The sequence below is a fragment of the Schistocerca gregaria genome, chromosome 1, assembly GCF_023897955.1.
Source record: "Schistocerca gregaria isolate iqSchGreg1 chromosome 1, iqSchGreg1.2, whole genome shotgun sequence".
Taxonomy (NCBI): Eukaryota; Metazoa; Arthropoda; class Insecta; order Orthoptera; family Acrididae; genus Schistocerca; species Schistocerca gregaria.
The window spans coordinates 945,155,720-945,171,821 of record NC_064920.1 but is presented as its reverse complement, the minus strand read 5'-3'; the positions used below and the strand labels follow the sequence as shown (position 1 = coordinate 945,171,821).

General features: G+C 42.3%; 1 long non-coding RNA gene across 1 annotated transcript in view; it reads left to right on the top strand.

Annotated features, from left to right (window-relative positions):
* The window catches only part of LOC126276017 (uncharacterized), a 950,687-nt gene that overhangs the window by 432,467 nt on the left and 502,118 nt on the right, over positions 1-16,102 (top strand). The window contains exon 3 of the long non-coding RNA XR_007550601.1: positions 9,002-9,106. This is a non-coding gene — a long non-coding RNA (uncharacterized LOC126276017). The remainder of the gene's footprint in view (positions 1-9,001; positions 9,107-16,102) is intronic.

Here is a 16,102-nt window from a genome sequence, read left to right as displayed (position 1 = left end):
CTGCATCTCTCTCTTCCAGTATATCAAAAACAAATACCGTCTGCATCACTAATTCGACATTTGCAGTGCATTTGCTGTTTTCTGTATGCCTGTGTATGTACATGTGTCACAGACAGCTCCCAGGACCTGTAGTAGACCCGAGTTGGCGTTCAAGTGTGGATCTGCTGCGCTTTATATCCAGAGAGATGTTGGGATATGGATCCACAATATACGACTCCTGGAATAGGGTTTGAAGGTAGATCCGCCACGCACAATGTACGGAGCGATGTTGGGATGCAGATCCACAATATGCCACATCAAGTTACCGTGCGAGTATGGAAATGCCATGCACTATATATCCACACCGATGTTTGCAGCCGGATCTATATCCACACCGATGTTCGCAGCTGGATCCAACACACTTCACTTCTGGGATATTGTTCACAGTGGACCAACCACGTGTTACATCTGAAGACATGTTCTATGTTCGAACTTGGGTCCACAGTGGGAGGACTGGGTCCTGGGAGCCGTTTGCGACTCATGAATATACATAAAACAGAGGAAACGCACTGTACATGTTGAATATGTGGGTGGTAGCGACTGGGTACATTCGAGTACAGTGATATACTACGCCTCCTGATCAGAAAAATAGCGAATTTGCGCTAGGTTTTAGCAGCTGTGCTACATTTACAAGCAGTTTTAGAACATGGAACGAGAGGTTATGTCATGATCGCATGGGTAGAAGTGACATAAAAATCGATATAATTGCGAAAATGATGGAAAATTTGTATAAATTCATGGAATATACGATGAAATGCGGGGAAATTGAGGAAGTAATTGCGTGTCTTCTGGTTGGCACAGAACAATTCTTGTACATGGAAACAAGTATGTGACAGCAAGAGGAATCCGAGAAAACGTCGACATGGAAGCGAAGGGAACCAAGGAAAAGTTAACACTGATACACGCAAGTTGACTACTGTGTTTGACGCTTTTAAGGGAAACAGATTCGTCTTCCTCTAAACATACATCCATCTGCGTTAAAGGATAACAGAGAATGGACGGGGTGATCGATTGACGTGGAGCTCTAACGAGGCACGACTTAATTGCAGACTGATGATGCATTCTAGAGAGGGAGGAAGATGTTGGCATAGGTCATTTGACAATTTTTTTTCCTCTGTTCTGTCAGGATGTGTCACTCTTGTGACATAGCCTGCGTTAGACTCATATACAACCACGTGTTCTCTATTTGACAGCAAATCTCTGTCATCAGAGGTCTACCATCTCATGTGTGATGAAACGTGACCATCCTGTTTCGACACATTCCTCTAAACGAACGAAGATTTATGCGAGGTACTCCATTCGCATGCCGCATCTTGGGTGTAAAATCGATACTTTAGTTTCATTACTAAGATGATTCTGTGATTCTAAGTTAGCGATAGGTGTTTGTGACACACTGTATACATCTGCTTGACAGACATCCTGTTTATAGGGTTAGTGGTGGCATGACGTGTAATTTCACTTGTTGGACGCCACTGCTATGCGATTATATGTTTTCTTGTAAGAGGTATTCTCCGTTCCGAACGATCATTTTATGTAGGACTGATGCGAGCATAGTATAATTTCTGAACCATGATAGTTTGTGAACAGTGGACGCTATAAATCTCTGGAAAGCTACATTGTGCACGTATCACACAGAATCGATATTTGAAGGAATTAGTGTTTTAATTTTACAGTTTGTTACCATTGTTTACTGTAGAGAAACCTGCAGGAAGGATGTATGTCATGTGCTGGAAATATATTTCTTACATTGGAATGTTAACAGCGCTGCATTCCGCATGACTGATAGGTCGGAAACTGAAACGATCTAACATTATAGCCTGTTTTAAGTGCAGAACCATGTAGCCTTAGGAGTGCATGTCTTTATGTTCCCCCTTACCAATTATCTCCTGATACTGATCCCAGACACTAGAACAATACTCTGAAATTGATGATTTAGTTGATTTACGTAAAATGCTTCAAACTCCATCCTTCTGGAGATCCATCATCCATAAAAACTACCCGTTTCATGTTCTTAACCGTCTGCTATTACATCACAGCACTTTCAAATCTACTACTAAACGCCGATAAGGGGTGCTAACCTCTTCGACATGGGTGCGTTGGGAGAAATCGTGTGCACTTGCATGGGCAAAAACTCGGCAAGCTCCATTCATTCACGAGATGCGGAATGTAACGGTCTACTTCTGGTTGATTGCAGATTAAATCGGTAACGGTGCTGCAGAGTGGGTTGGTCAAAGACAGCGCGAGAATGCTCTGTGACACCCATTCGCATAGAGATAGATCGTAAAAAATAGTTCAAATGGCTCTGGGCACTATGGGACTTAACATCTGAGGTCATCAGTCCCCTAGAACTTACAACTACTTAAACCTAACTAACCTAAGGACACCACACACACCCACGCTCGAGGCAGGATTCCAACCTGCGACTGTAGCGGTCGCGCGGTTCCAGACTGAAGCGCCTAAAACCGCTCGGTCGCTAAGGACCGGCGATAGATCGTAAATTATGCACTACGCTTGAATTGCTAGAAATAGGTAGAACACTATCTGGTATACTTTGATGATGTATATGTTTGAGAATTAACAATGAATGTACTTACCATCTACCTAAATTTGCAATGATACTCGCAAAGTAGAGAAGGGACAGTTTAGCGATTATACGGCAGTTGGGTAACATGCTGTCGCATCGTTGGTCTGTGTTGAAATTAGTGTGAAAATGCTAAAATTGTTCGCACAATCAACTGTGATGCTTATTATCACAGTACATGGATGGTGTCATTTGCACCCCATCTGTCCACTGGCATGCTGTTGGTTACCACGTAATGAGTGACTGACATCGCTTGTTAGAGATGGAGAAAGAGTTTTGATGGAGGGGCAACATCTTCTCAGGATGGCTAGCACCGAAACAGTGATCACGTACATGATTGCAATTTGAGGAATCAGTTGAAACGGAACGCAGAGCCATCAGCTATTCCGTCACTGTGACATATGAGTTTAAATGTAGAGGTCGTCAGTTACCTTAGGACAATTTGGAAAGGCTCCTCTACGCAGCCAACTCTTCCAGTTTCCTTATGTTGTAGCTTTCTTATATTTAAAATCACCCAATGTGTGTGGTGTGTTGCGGTAGCAGTTCGAACAACATGATTTACACCGTGCAAAGTCTAGTTTTCCATGAGAAGCAACGGACCAGAACGTGTTAATGTCAGTTTAGAACCTGGCAAGGACATCAAAATCGTGGTGGAAAAACAAAATATGTGCCAGTGGACGAAGCATGTTTCAAAGCGAGCGTGTACAAAGCAGTGTACAAAGCGTGTACAAAGCAATGTTTCAAACAATGACACAGGGTCACAAGGATCGTCTCTTGCAACTTATTGTCAAGTTTGTGGGTTATGGTCATCCTCCTACAGTACAGGCGATACAACTTTACACTGGTCTGTCCAATGGATCCATACCTGTATATGTAATAGGATTGTCACATGTGCTCGATGTCAGCATGCAGACGGTGTTTGTTATCCATATATGGGAGGAGAGAGACGCAGTAAAAATCTTGTGGAGTACTCTGCTGAATGTAGTTAGTGTACCTTTTATAGTTAGTAATATTTCTCTGTTGGATGGTACAGAAAAACAATGATAGCATGTTGGGGTGATAAATGTGAATAGAACCTGAGAGACGTGCATCTGCTTCGGACTGCAGTATCTATATGAAGTTTAGGGATGCACCACAATGCAGTAGTAAAATCATCGTCCTTGCTCCAGGAGCAGACTTCGTCTGGCGCTGACCTTACATATCATACACTGTTCGCGGAGCTATAACAGTTTGTTCCCATTTGCACCGAATGGTCGAAACATGGTCCCGTCGCACTAACTCGGGTCACTCTGTTTCTACACACGTTGCAAAAGGTGGTAGATATAGCTCTCTCCGACTACTAATCCGTTCTGACTTAAATTGGAACGATCAGATGCGCTAAGCTGCAGAAATGGCAGCTGTCGCAAGAGGCATAGGGACTATCTAAAACATTTTACTGTAGCAGATAGGTTCGAAAAAGGTGACTCTTTTGATATATGAGAGTTCCAGAACTATCGTTCACTGGTGGCTGTATCACTAAAGGAATTCGACACGCAAATCGTCGAAGTGGCGTCAACTCGAAAGACTTCCACCAGGCGTATGGTATACCCAATGGGAGGCCATAGTCATACGTCATTTCCATTTTTATTAAATGAATTTTCCATAAGATACAACACAGGTATGTGGATGAATGGAAAGACTATTTCTATTTCCAGAGCCACAGCCGTTGACAGGCTGTTTTTCAGATACTTCGCTCATTGTCGAATGTCGCTCAACTAAGACAGTAATCGTAACATTTAATTGTAAGTATAGCGATTAAATATATATGTGACCGATTTCCTTGGACGATTATGTCTAGGGGTGCAGGCGAGCCTGTGGTGGCTTGTCGCAGGAATGATTCACGCTTCCCATTAACGGCAGGAGCCGTCCGAATGGAAAGGCCTGTTGGGATGCAGGAATGTAGCTGATTTAACCATGCCGTCCTCTAGACAGCAGAATAGCGAACTAATACTTAGTATGTGTTGGACATCTTTCGTGATTGTGTGGAAATTTGAGAAGATTCAATATTGCCATGTGTTTGCGCTGGGCCATTATTCTATCCCATGTAAATTGTCCAATTGACTGCTCCTTCACATTTCCTCGTCCTCATTTGGTTGAGAGAACATCGACTGTGGTGGTTGTTTAGTGCATCTAGCATGTGAAAGACGAGTGGAAGACATTTTCACTGTATCTCTAGACATGAGAAACACCTTAGTTGACTTTGTAAATTATAAGGATGATTTGGAATCTGTTATTTCACCGACATCGGCATTCGCGAGTGAAAATATCAGTTTCCTCTATTTTTTTCGAGGTTTCAAGTAAACGTCTTTTTAGATGGTATAAGTTCCTAGTTACTCAGTGGTTTACAGCATGTTCCACCTCGCCAAAGATTCGGGTTTCTAGAGAAATAATTTCCAGTCTATGGAACTATACTGTGCGAGCAATATTGCCTTGTGCATGATATCGGGAAGTATCTCGAAAATGGCATGATGTTCTGGCAAACCATGGGAAATTACATATGTTCTTGTAATCCCATTGTCTAGAGACTGGTGTAGAACACAATCATGCAAGCAGGTCAGGACCAGAACCGGAGACGCCCGTTGCCGAGGAGACACAAGCCCGTCTTTTGTACACCAGTTCGGAGAGTGACTTCAGTCCACCAAGGGCGCTCTTGTCACGTGCTTCTACACCAGTAGCAAATGCAGTTTGACTAGTAAATTCAGTAAGAGCCAATGAGAATGCTACATTCATTCACAAGAAATCCTTTGTGCTGGGACGTAGGGGCCTCGACATAGTGATGAGAATGTTTACCATTTCTGAAATGTTTGTTGAAAGCAGAAGTCAACAATTTCTAGGAAGGGTAACACGTGATGGACTGCCTCGTTAGGACCAGCAAGAAGAATGCATTCAGCGTTTTTCTGAACTATTTTCGTGAATTTCCATGCACATCAGCTAAGCCATCACGAAAGCCCCTACAAAAGCGACTGTTAACTGTTTCTGGAACACTTACGATTTCCGTGAGGTGTTGATATGTGATGGATGGTCTCTGCCATTAGGAGCATCTGGATGAATGCATTCATTGTTATTCTCGACTATTTTCATTAAAAGTTCCTGAAAGCATTACAAAAGATTTCTATAGCACGTCCAGAGGGGAACTAGGCTGTTATTTACATAGACATGAGACATCATTATAGCATTATGAACATTTGACTACACCTGCACGTGTGAGTAGCTATGAAGACAACTCTTGCTTCGCAATCAGGCCTGCACTGGACCAGCAGATAGGGGTTGTGGCTGGGTAAGCACATATGCAGCCAGAGGCATCTTGCATGTCTCATTAGGATCACTAGGAACTATGCACCCTGTGCTATTCTGGAAAGCATTGGAACAAATTTCTATAGTGTGACATGTGTGTCAGTATCCATAGGAAGACAAATATCGTACCAGAAACGGTAAACACACGCTCACGGCCTAGAGGCATCTCATGCATGGGACTAGTGTGAGCGTGCCACCTGGCGTGCACGCCTTGTAGTTCTGTAGGGGAGCAGTTTGCTGATTTATGGCGGTTGATGCTAGTTCGAAGCCGTTTTTGATGCGCAGTGAGTGTTTTTTCACTGCATTATTTTTGGTTGTTTATGCGTTGTGGGTGAGTTTGCATAGTGTTACATACGCATTGTCTTTTGCCGATTTACAAGTTGTTTGCATGTCTGTACATCTGCAGTATTTCGGTGATTAACAAGCAGTTTGCCACTCTGTATGATGTGCGATGTGGCCCCAAGCTCTTCAGAGCAAGTGTTTTCTATCATTGTAATAAATATGCTATGTGAAATCCATGCGTAGTTAAATTGCTCCAAAATAAATAAAGTAGACTGGTTCCTCTCTCCAGCAGTCCAGCGCAGTCTGAGTCATATTCCCGCCAATTTACCCTCAGACCGCCATCTTGGATTACATCACAGGAGGGATGACAGTGCCCTGTGGTGGCAGTACTATGTACTAGGTCAGTTGGACTCCAGAGCGTGACTGCAGGCATGTCAGGGTGTTTTGGATCAGTGTAATAAGTGAATTATGTAATCCACCCCTAAATAAATTGTTCCAAAATAAATAAAGTACACTTCAGCCTCTCTCTAGCTGGCCAGAGCATGCTGAACTCTTTTCCCGCCATTTTCCCCAAGGCCGCCATGTAGGATCATGTCACAGATGGGACAGCAGTGCCCTCTGGTGGCAGTACTTTGTACTTGGTCAGTTGTACTGCAGACCTCATGGTGAACACACTGGATGGAGCTAAATAAAGAATGCCTGCAAAATAAAGACTTATGTCCATCTTATCCACCTCAGTATGAGTCCTTTTCCTGCTAATTACTAGGAAAACGTGTCAGCTGGATGACTTAGGTTAGTGGAGGTAGCCCAAGTGATCTATTCTTCTGCCATTTTCTTAGTTTAGTGGTATGTCCTGCGGGAATTTGAACTTCCTGCAATTTTCTGGACCTATCTGATCTATCTTCCAGCCAAAAGTTGAACTTCCCACCATGACATCATTGCGACGTTGCCATATCTATTGCCAATGTCTTGGATCTGCCATCTTGATTCAATTTGGCTACAGTGAAGAATGGGGCCATACGAAGTTTGTTACAATACTTCAGTGTACATCTAGCGCTCATTACAAGGCGGCGCAATAGTCAACTGGACTTTCTCACTGTGAGAACATTTGCAAATCAGATGGGCTCGAACACCTTACATGATGCACAACAAGGCCTCAGACAATCTGAAAAGAAGCTATTTAACAGTGGAAACGCTATCATATTAATGAGACACACCGTGATCTTATAGGTTTCACAGTTGCAAGGTGGTTACTGGAGACTGGGATTCCACTCGTTTCCTTTGACCAATGAGGTCACCACCATAACTAAAACCCCGACTTAAAGCGTATCCAACATGGCGACCAAACCATCGATCATAACACCTGCAAAATTACAAATACTAGCGAACCAAAACATTGACTAAACCAGATGAAAACAGCGGGACAACCGCGGGAAACTGGTGTTTTGGGCGGGGACGAACTAAACTTTTTTTAATAAAACCAACAACATATTCTGAAAATACGAAACACTCGAAACTACCAAAAAAATAAAACCCAACAAAACTATACAGAACACACCGTGAGATCACGGTATCCCAATCTCAAGTTAACCTAGTTCAACTCTAGACCAGCCATCTCCACTTAATCCATATAGCTCAACCCTAGACCAAGATACCAATAAACAACCCCCCACGACTACAAAAGCCAATATCCCAATTAGGACCTTTGATAATTTTAAAAATATCATTATTTAAGAAGACCTTATTGAGGCTCGTTAGGTCGAATAATGTATTGACATATCGAAGGAAATAAATATCGACGCACCGACATGTAAAAATATTGGCTGCACATTGTAACTATAATGCCAGTTTTAGTACTGTATATTTCAGTATTTATTAATTTTAGATATTCTGTACATCAGCAACCTAGTAGTCTGCCTATCCCTCCTAGAACAAGAACTGAAATAAAAACGATGCCCGGTCACGCATGGCGATAACCACTTTGCTAACAATGCTAACTGCGTATAAGTGGCGCAATAAAATGTATCCGTCGTTCAGTTTCGTCACATATTGGATTTGTCCGGAATACTTTATGATTTGTTCCCTGTTGCTTTTCATTTCTGCCAAAGCCAGTGACCTAACAGTTGTAGTGCCACACTTGCGTGGTGAATTTAAGCCCGATTAAATCAGCAGTTCCTCCGTCCACCGCTACGACCAATCCAGTCCTTTACATTTTTCTTTATCAGTTTCAGCAACTGCTTTTGAAGGATGCTGATGTAAATATACCGCACACTATCTTCTATTTTTTTAAGGCAGCGGAGTGCTATTTCTTCACATCGGGAATCTTTTTAATTCATTCACACCGCCTCTCCTCATTGCAGTCGGTCTTCTTCTTTGTGCCACTTGTAGTTTCTTCACAGAGTCAAAGAGAAAGATTGGACGTGATGAAAGTTCAAAAAATAATAAGACTCCTCCATACAATGAATGTAAATGTATGTTCTCCTACAATTGCAGAAGAACAGTTTCAAATAGTTACCGAAAATTGCGTAAAAGTATAATATAAAATAAAAATTTCTGCGCTCGATATTGCCATTTAGATATCGATTATTGATTTGCTCGTAAAACGACATAACAGATATATATCGATTTTATTTAAAAGAAATATATTTATCGATATGCCGTGAATCGTTAACAGCCCTAATCCCAATCTCCAGTTCACCTATACACCCCTACCCGAGAGTAAAAAAGCACTAACGGTGTCAGTGATTTTTCTGATGTGTGTTGCAGATTTTACGGCAAGTGCAGTGAATGATGGGAAATCAACATGATGAATGATGAGTCGGACAGGAAAAGACGCCGGAACCAGAGAAAAAATAATTTTCGATAAACGTCGTAAGTAGATCAACGTTTTTTTTAATTAAATCATGCGAGAAGATGGCGAATCAATGTAAATGGATCAATATTTTCAATTAAATCATGAGAGAAGGTCGGTATATCAGTGTTTATTAATATTAGAGCTGCGTGTTCTATATATTAATTAAAAACATTGATCCACTTATTCAGTAGTGACGCAGGCACCTAAGAGCACAGTTTAAATTTTACGATATATTCTGCTTTATATGACAACATTCTGTGCAATATATTCCATTATGCCATCAATTTTGTACGCTTCACATTATGACGACTATAGCATACTAAATGATACAATAACATACCTCACAAACACATCGCCACCACATAAGCAAACTGGTAGAGCACGCCCCCTCTTCATATACTGTGCGCTGTACAACAATAGTTCATTCCCACTCCAAAACACACACACACACACACAACACACACACACACTCTGCGGCTCGATGGCGTCACAATACACGGCGACACAGCAGTACAACTACGCCATGGGTAAAAGGTGACAGTTGGTACGCTACAACCAAGTTTACCCGTTACGAGAGCCTCAGACAATGTAAGATTAATTAGTCTTAGGCCACTGCATAAAATTCCCACAGAATACAAATAACAACCGCTATTAATGAATGACTATTTACTCACGCAACGAAGGCGCCGCCTGCGAGCACCGTTACTAACTTATTTGAAATAACTGTCGGGTTTCACAATAAACACGGGCGCTTAGGACGTGTCAATAACAGCTCGTAGAGATTAACACACTCAACACCTTAGCTCTAAAGAACGTAGCGTAAAACGCAGTTGCAGATCCAGATGTAACCAGACAGAAATACCTCTCCTCTTCCAGGAGTCTCAGCTGCAGAACACTACCGTCTTGTAGTCATTTACCATTTCGTCCATATTAGTAGGGTAAACGCTCATCCGGCAGGGTTCTGCATCCAAACAGCAGTACTGTAGTTCGCGCCGTACACGCCGCCTTCCTTCACCAGGCCGGCGCCAGACACATCTCGCGCCAAGTAAATCTTGCTGCCCCTATTTCCCGGACTGAGTCTCCCGGCTCTCGCGTACCCCGCACGGCTTCTCGGTGGCGCCACCGTCACATGCAAAGACTCTAGGAACTACAAATGTGTTGGATCAAGGGCGTGAAGGTTATGCTTTAAATCAAAAATCATTAGCAGGAATAGGAAGGATAATCCAGAGTATACAGAAATAGGCGCCATCAAATACAAGCAACCGTTCTAAACAATATTGACCACACAGACGGAAAAAGAGGCATCATCTGGCGTCCGTTCCTTGTGCAACGGTGTAGGTTACATATTTCTTCCACATTACTTCGTTCTTTTACATCGCGGTTGAACTGCCGTCGGCGTTACTTGCAGCATTCATTGCACCTGTCGTACATGGAGAATCTGCGACTTCATCTTTTGTGTCGTATATTGTACTGCAGTACTGTTCGTATTCACACTTATGCTGGCTAGAGTTCTTTGGTTTCATCCAAAAGTCATCGGCATTAAACTTATCTCATTGGAAACTTTCTTGAACGTTTCGATGTTAGTAATACTTCCTAGAGATTCTCGCAGTTACCAGTTAGCGTGCAGGATTGTAACCAGCGGAAAGGTGTGCAGGGACAATGAGAATACTGTTGACTAGACACATGCCAGGTAGATATATTTTTCCGCAGTTCTGCCTTTATAAAGGAAGCATTGTGATGTATGTTAGACCTTTTTATGATAATTCTGTGTTCCGTTGGGAGTATCAAAACGAACCAGTGCTATGGTTCCTGGGAAGATTTGTTGCAGATAAGCTGCCATCAAATATGCCACAACTACATGTCGCATTTGTTGAAGTTGTAAAAGCCACTGGCAAACACTTGGGTGTGAATTGCAGAGTAACCATGCAGATGTTGATATAGTTTGGAGTATCACAGCGAACCAGTACCATGGTTCCTCGGAACATTTGTACAGATAACCTGGCATCAAATATGCCACAACTACATATCGCATTTTTGAAGTTACAAAGGCCACTGCCAAACACTTGGGTGTGAACTGCAGAGTAACCATGTAGATGTTGATATAGATGCAGCGGGAGAAAGGGAATAGGGAGTGACAGACGACCTGTCCAACAGGTTCTACATATTATATGCGGACAGAAATTCCTTGTTATGTTTTCTGCAGAGCAAATTTGAAAATGGTAAGATGAAATCTTTCACTTACTCCCAAAGTGAAGATGCTAGACGATTTCTATAACTATTGTGAACTTGTGTAGTACGGATCTTAGCCGAGTGGTTGAATATTATGATGCTGCCTAAGCACAAGCCGAACTATATTTTGATCTATTATTTTACTAGGGACGGATTCACAGCCTTTTTGTAATTATTAAACGTGGTAATTTCCGTTTATGGTTAACAAAATTTTGATATTATTTCCTGCGGTTATATAATCTGGTGTGCAAAACGTAAGGGCGAAAGTAACTTCCGCATGATGTGTCATTGCCAAGTAACAAATCTCGATGAAGCTTGAACCATACATAGAAAGAACTGCTGCGGTTTGGCACAGAAGCTAACTGAAATAAATACTTAATGAGACGAACAAAAATGACACTTTTATTCAAAGACAATAATTACACTGAAGTTACCACGATTCATGATGGTTCCCTGGACGTTACAAAGGCGGTACATGGTTCTTAATAGGCTGTTGGCAGCTACCTGGTGGTCGTTGGTGCTTATGGACGTGCTGCAGTACGTGTCTCCAATGCATCCCACACACGTCTCATGGGAGTGAAATCGGGAGGGAGGTGTGGGGTGGGGCAGCAGACCAGTACATTCACCCAATATCTTCTCGTTCCAAGAGCTCCTCGAATTGCACATTGTCACACATAAAAATAAAGTCAGTCTCGAATGCACCACTGAGTAAACGAGGACTGAGGAAACGAGAACAGTGTCACAATAAAACTGACCGCCGAGTGAACTGTGATCAAAACTTTGGAGGCCCCTGCTACATTATGCCTGCCTACATCATAATACCTAGATCACCAAAACGATCATATTCGACCGTGCTGGACGCATACCCTCACGTGACAAGAGGAAGTAACACTTAATGCACTCCGGAACATAGTCGAACATGATCGTTTTGTTGCTCCAGGTGTTATGCTGTGGGGAGGCATAATGTTTCACCGGGCTCCAAAGTTTCGTTCACGGTTCACTCGCCGGTCAATGTTATTGTGGCTCTGTTCGCCTTTCCTATGAGCGTTTACTCAGTGCTACATTCGACACTGACTTCATTTTTATGGGTGACAATGCGCGGCGCCTCGAACCGCGCAGGTGGGGGAGCTCTTGGAACGAGAGGATATTTAGCGAATGGGCTACCTACCTGTTCCCCTGCCTTATGGAACGCGCTGGAGACACGTATTACAGACGTCCGCATATGCCATCGACCATCAACAATTTTTCAACCGCACTGGCGGAGCAATGAAGCGCCTACCACTAGAACTCCTTACCATCCTTTTCTGCTCTATACTGTAGCGGTTCTTTCCATGTATGGTCTATGTTTCATCGAGCTATTTTACTTGCCAACGACACATGATACGAAAGTTACTTTTGTTTTAAGTTTTGCAAAGCAATGTAGTGCAGCTAAGCATCTCACAATAATGTATTGATGACACTATGACATCTACATCCATACTCTGCAAGCCACCTGACGGTGTGTGGCGGAGGGTACCTTGAGTACCTCTATCGGTTCTCCCTTCTATTCCAGTCTCGTATTGCTCATGGAAAGAAGGATTGTCGGTATGCTTCTGTGTCGGCTCTAATCTCTCTGAATTTATCCTCATGGTCTCTTCGCGAGATATACGTAGGAGGGAGCAATATACTGCTTGACTCTTCGGTGCAGGTATGTTCTCGAAACTTTAACAAAAGCCCGTACCGAGCTACTGAGCGTCTCTCCTGCAGAGTATTCCACTGGAGTTTATCAATCATCTCCGTAACGCTTTCGTGATTACTAAATGATCCTGTAACGAAGCGCGCTGGTCTCCGTTGGATCTTCTCTATCTCTTCTATCAACCCTATCTGGTACGGATCCCACACTGCTGAGCAGTATTCAAGCAGTGGACGAACAAGCGTACTGTAACCTACTTCCTTTGTTTTCGGATTGCATTTCCTTAGGATTCTTCCAATGAATCTCAGTCTGGCATCTGCTTTACCGACGATCAACTTTATATGATCACTCCATTTTAAATCACTCCTAATGCCTACTGCCAGATAATTTATGGAATTAACTGCTTCCAGTTGCTGACCTGCAATTTTGTAGCTAAATGATAAGGGATCTATCTCTCTATGTATTCGCAGCACATTACACTTGTCTACATTGAGATTGAATTGTCAATCCCTGCACCATGCGTCAATTCGCTGCAGATGCTCCTGCATTTCAGTACAATTTTCCATTGTTACAACCTCTCGATACACCACAGCATCATCTGCAAAAAGCCTCAGTGAACTTCCGATGTCATACACCAGGTCAGTTATGTACGTATATTGTGAATAGCAACGGTCCTATGACACTCCCCTGCGGCACACCTGAAATCACTCTTACCTCAGATGACTTCTCTCCATTGAGAATGACAAGCTGCGTTCTGTTATCTAGGAACTCTTCAATACAATCACACAATTGGTCTGGTAGTCCATATGCTCTTACTTTGTTCGTTAAACGACTGTGGGGAACTGTATCGAACGCTTTACGGAAGTCAAGAAACACGGCATCTACCTGTTGGACCCGTTTCTATGGCCCTCTGAGTCTCGTGGACGAATAGCGCGAAACCCATGCTGATTCCTACAGACTAGATTTCTAGTGTCCAGAAAAGTCATTATATTCGAACATAATACGTGTTCCAAAATTCTACAACTGATCGACGTTAGAGATATAGGTCTATAGTTTTGCACATCTGTTCGACGTCCCTTCTTGAAAACGGGGATGACCTGTGCCCTTTACCAATCCTTTGGAACGCTACGCTCTTCTAGAGACCTACGGTACACGGCTGCAAGAAGGGGGGCAATTTCCTTCGCGTACTCTGTGTAAAATCGAATTGGTATCCCATCAGGTCCAGCGGCCTTTCCTCTTTTGCGGTTTTAATTGTATCTCTATCCCTCTGTCGTCTATTTCGATATCTACCATTTTGTCATCTGTACGTCAGTCTTGAGAAGGAAGTACATTGCAGTCTTCCTATGTGAAACAGCTTTGGAAAAAGACATTTAGTATTTCGGCCTTTAGTCTGTCATCCTCTATTTCAGTACCATTTTGGTCACAGAGTGTCTGGACATTTTGTTTTGTTCCACCTACCGCTTTGACATAAGACCAAAATTTCTTAGGATTTTCTGCCAAGTCAGTACATAGAACTTTACTTTCGAATTCATTGAACGCCTCTCGCATAGCCCTCCTCACACTACATTTCGCTTTGCGTAATTTTTGTTTGTCTGCAAGGCTTTGGCTATGTTTATGTTTGCTGTGAAGTTCCCTTTGCTTCCGCAGCAGTTTTCTAACTCGGTTGTTGTACCACGGTGGCTCTTTTCCATCTCTTACGATCTTGCTTGGTACATACTCATCAAACGCATATTGCAGTATGGTTTTGAACTTTTTTCACTGATCCTCAACACTATCTGTACTTGAGACAAAACTTTTGTGTTGAGCCGTTAGGTACTCTGTAATCTGCTTTTTGTTACTTTTGCTAAACAGAAAAATCTTCCTACCTTTTTTAATATTTCTATTTACGGCTGAAATCATCGATGCCGTAACCGCTTTATGATCGCTGATTCCCTGTTCTTTAACTGTTTCAAATAGTTCGGGTCTGTTTGTCACCAGAAGGTCTAATATGTTATTGCCACGAGTCGGTTCTCTGTTTAACTGCTCAAGGTAGTTTTCAGATAAAGCATTTTAAAAAATTTCACTGGATTTTTTGTCCCTGCCACCCGTTGACACTTGATAAAGACTTTCCCACACTTTAGAAATACAAATTCCATCTCGTTACATTGTATATACATGGCTACTAACAGTTACGTGAGAAAAGTACAAGCTGAATTCTATATAAACGATGTATTTGTTACCTGTTCCAGTTGCTTGAAGAAAGAAATCAAAGAAACAAACATCAATCTATTCAAAGCAGGTCATTATGTTAAAATTTAAGAGAATGTTCCACAATTCTATAGGAGATGGATATCAATGGTGTATGAGTACGTCCTCCAGCTTCTTTTAAGTGGGTGTCATTAGATCTGTGTTACTGCACATTCCGTTCTACTCCAGGGCTCTTGGGCTAACGTCTTTGAAAATTCTTTAAATAACGTTACAGATTTTCTTTAAGGGGGGTACGTTATTGGTTTTCAGTAACTTTAACTATTTTCAGAATCTAAACGCTTTCTCCTTAAGATTTATCTTAATCTCAAAGTAATTACGCCTACAAGCTACATTTTTATATGAACTTACGTATGTTCTAACAGTTTCACTAAGATTCATTTCACGTTTAAAGCAATTTCTTTTAACTGTACTATCCGATATTCGCTAAAATTTTTCTAGAAACGTTTCAGTGGTCGACTAAGTACCGTGGTATTTTCATCTGTCACGAACATACACACCTCAAAAAAAAGGAAAAATGTATGAGCTCGGTTCCCAGAACTCATGAAGATAGACGTTGACTGTGGATATTGTATCACAGACACAGTCCATTTGACTATTCAGAGATGTCACTAAACCCGCCCGAAGATGTAAATAACCATGCGTGAGCACCACCTATTAGACGGAGGGGGTCCGACAGCCGCTCATTTCCAGTCATTCCACCAGGAACAAGGTACATGGCTCGTGTTTTCTGTAGTTCAAAAATGGTTCAAATGGCTCTGAGCACTACGGGACTTAACTTCTGAGGTCATCAGTCCCCTAAAACATGGAACTGCTTAAACCTACTAACCCAAGGACATCACACACATGCGTGCCCGAGGCAGGATTC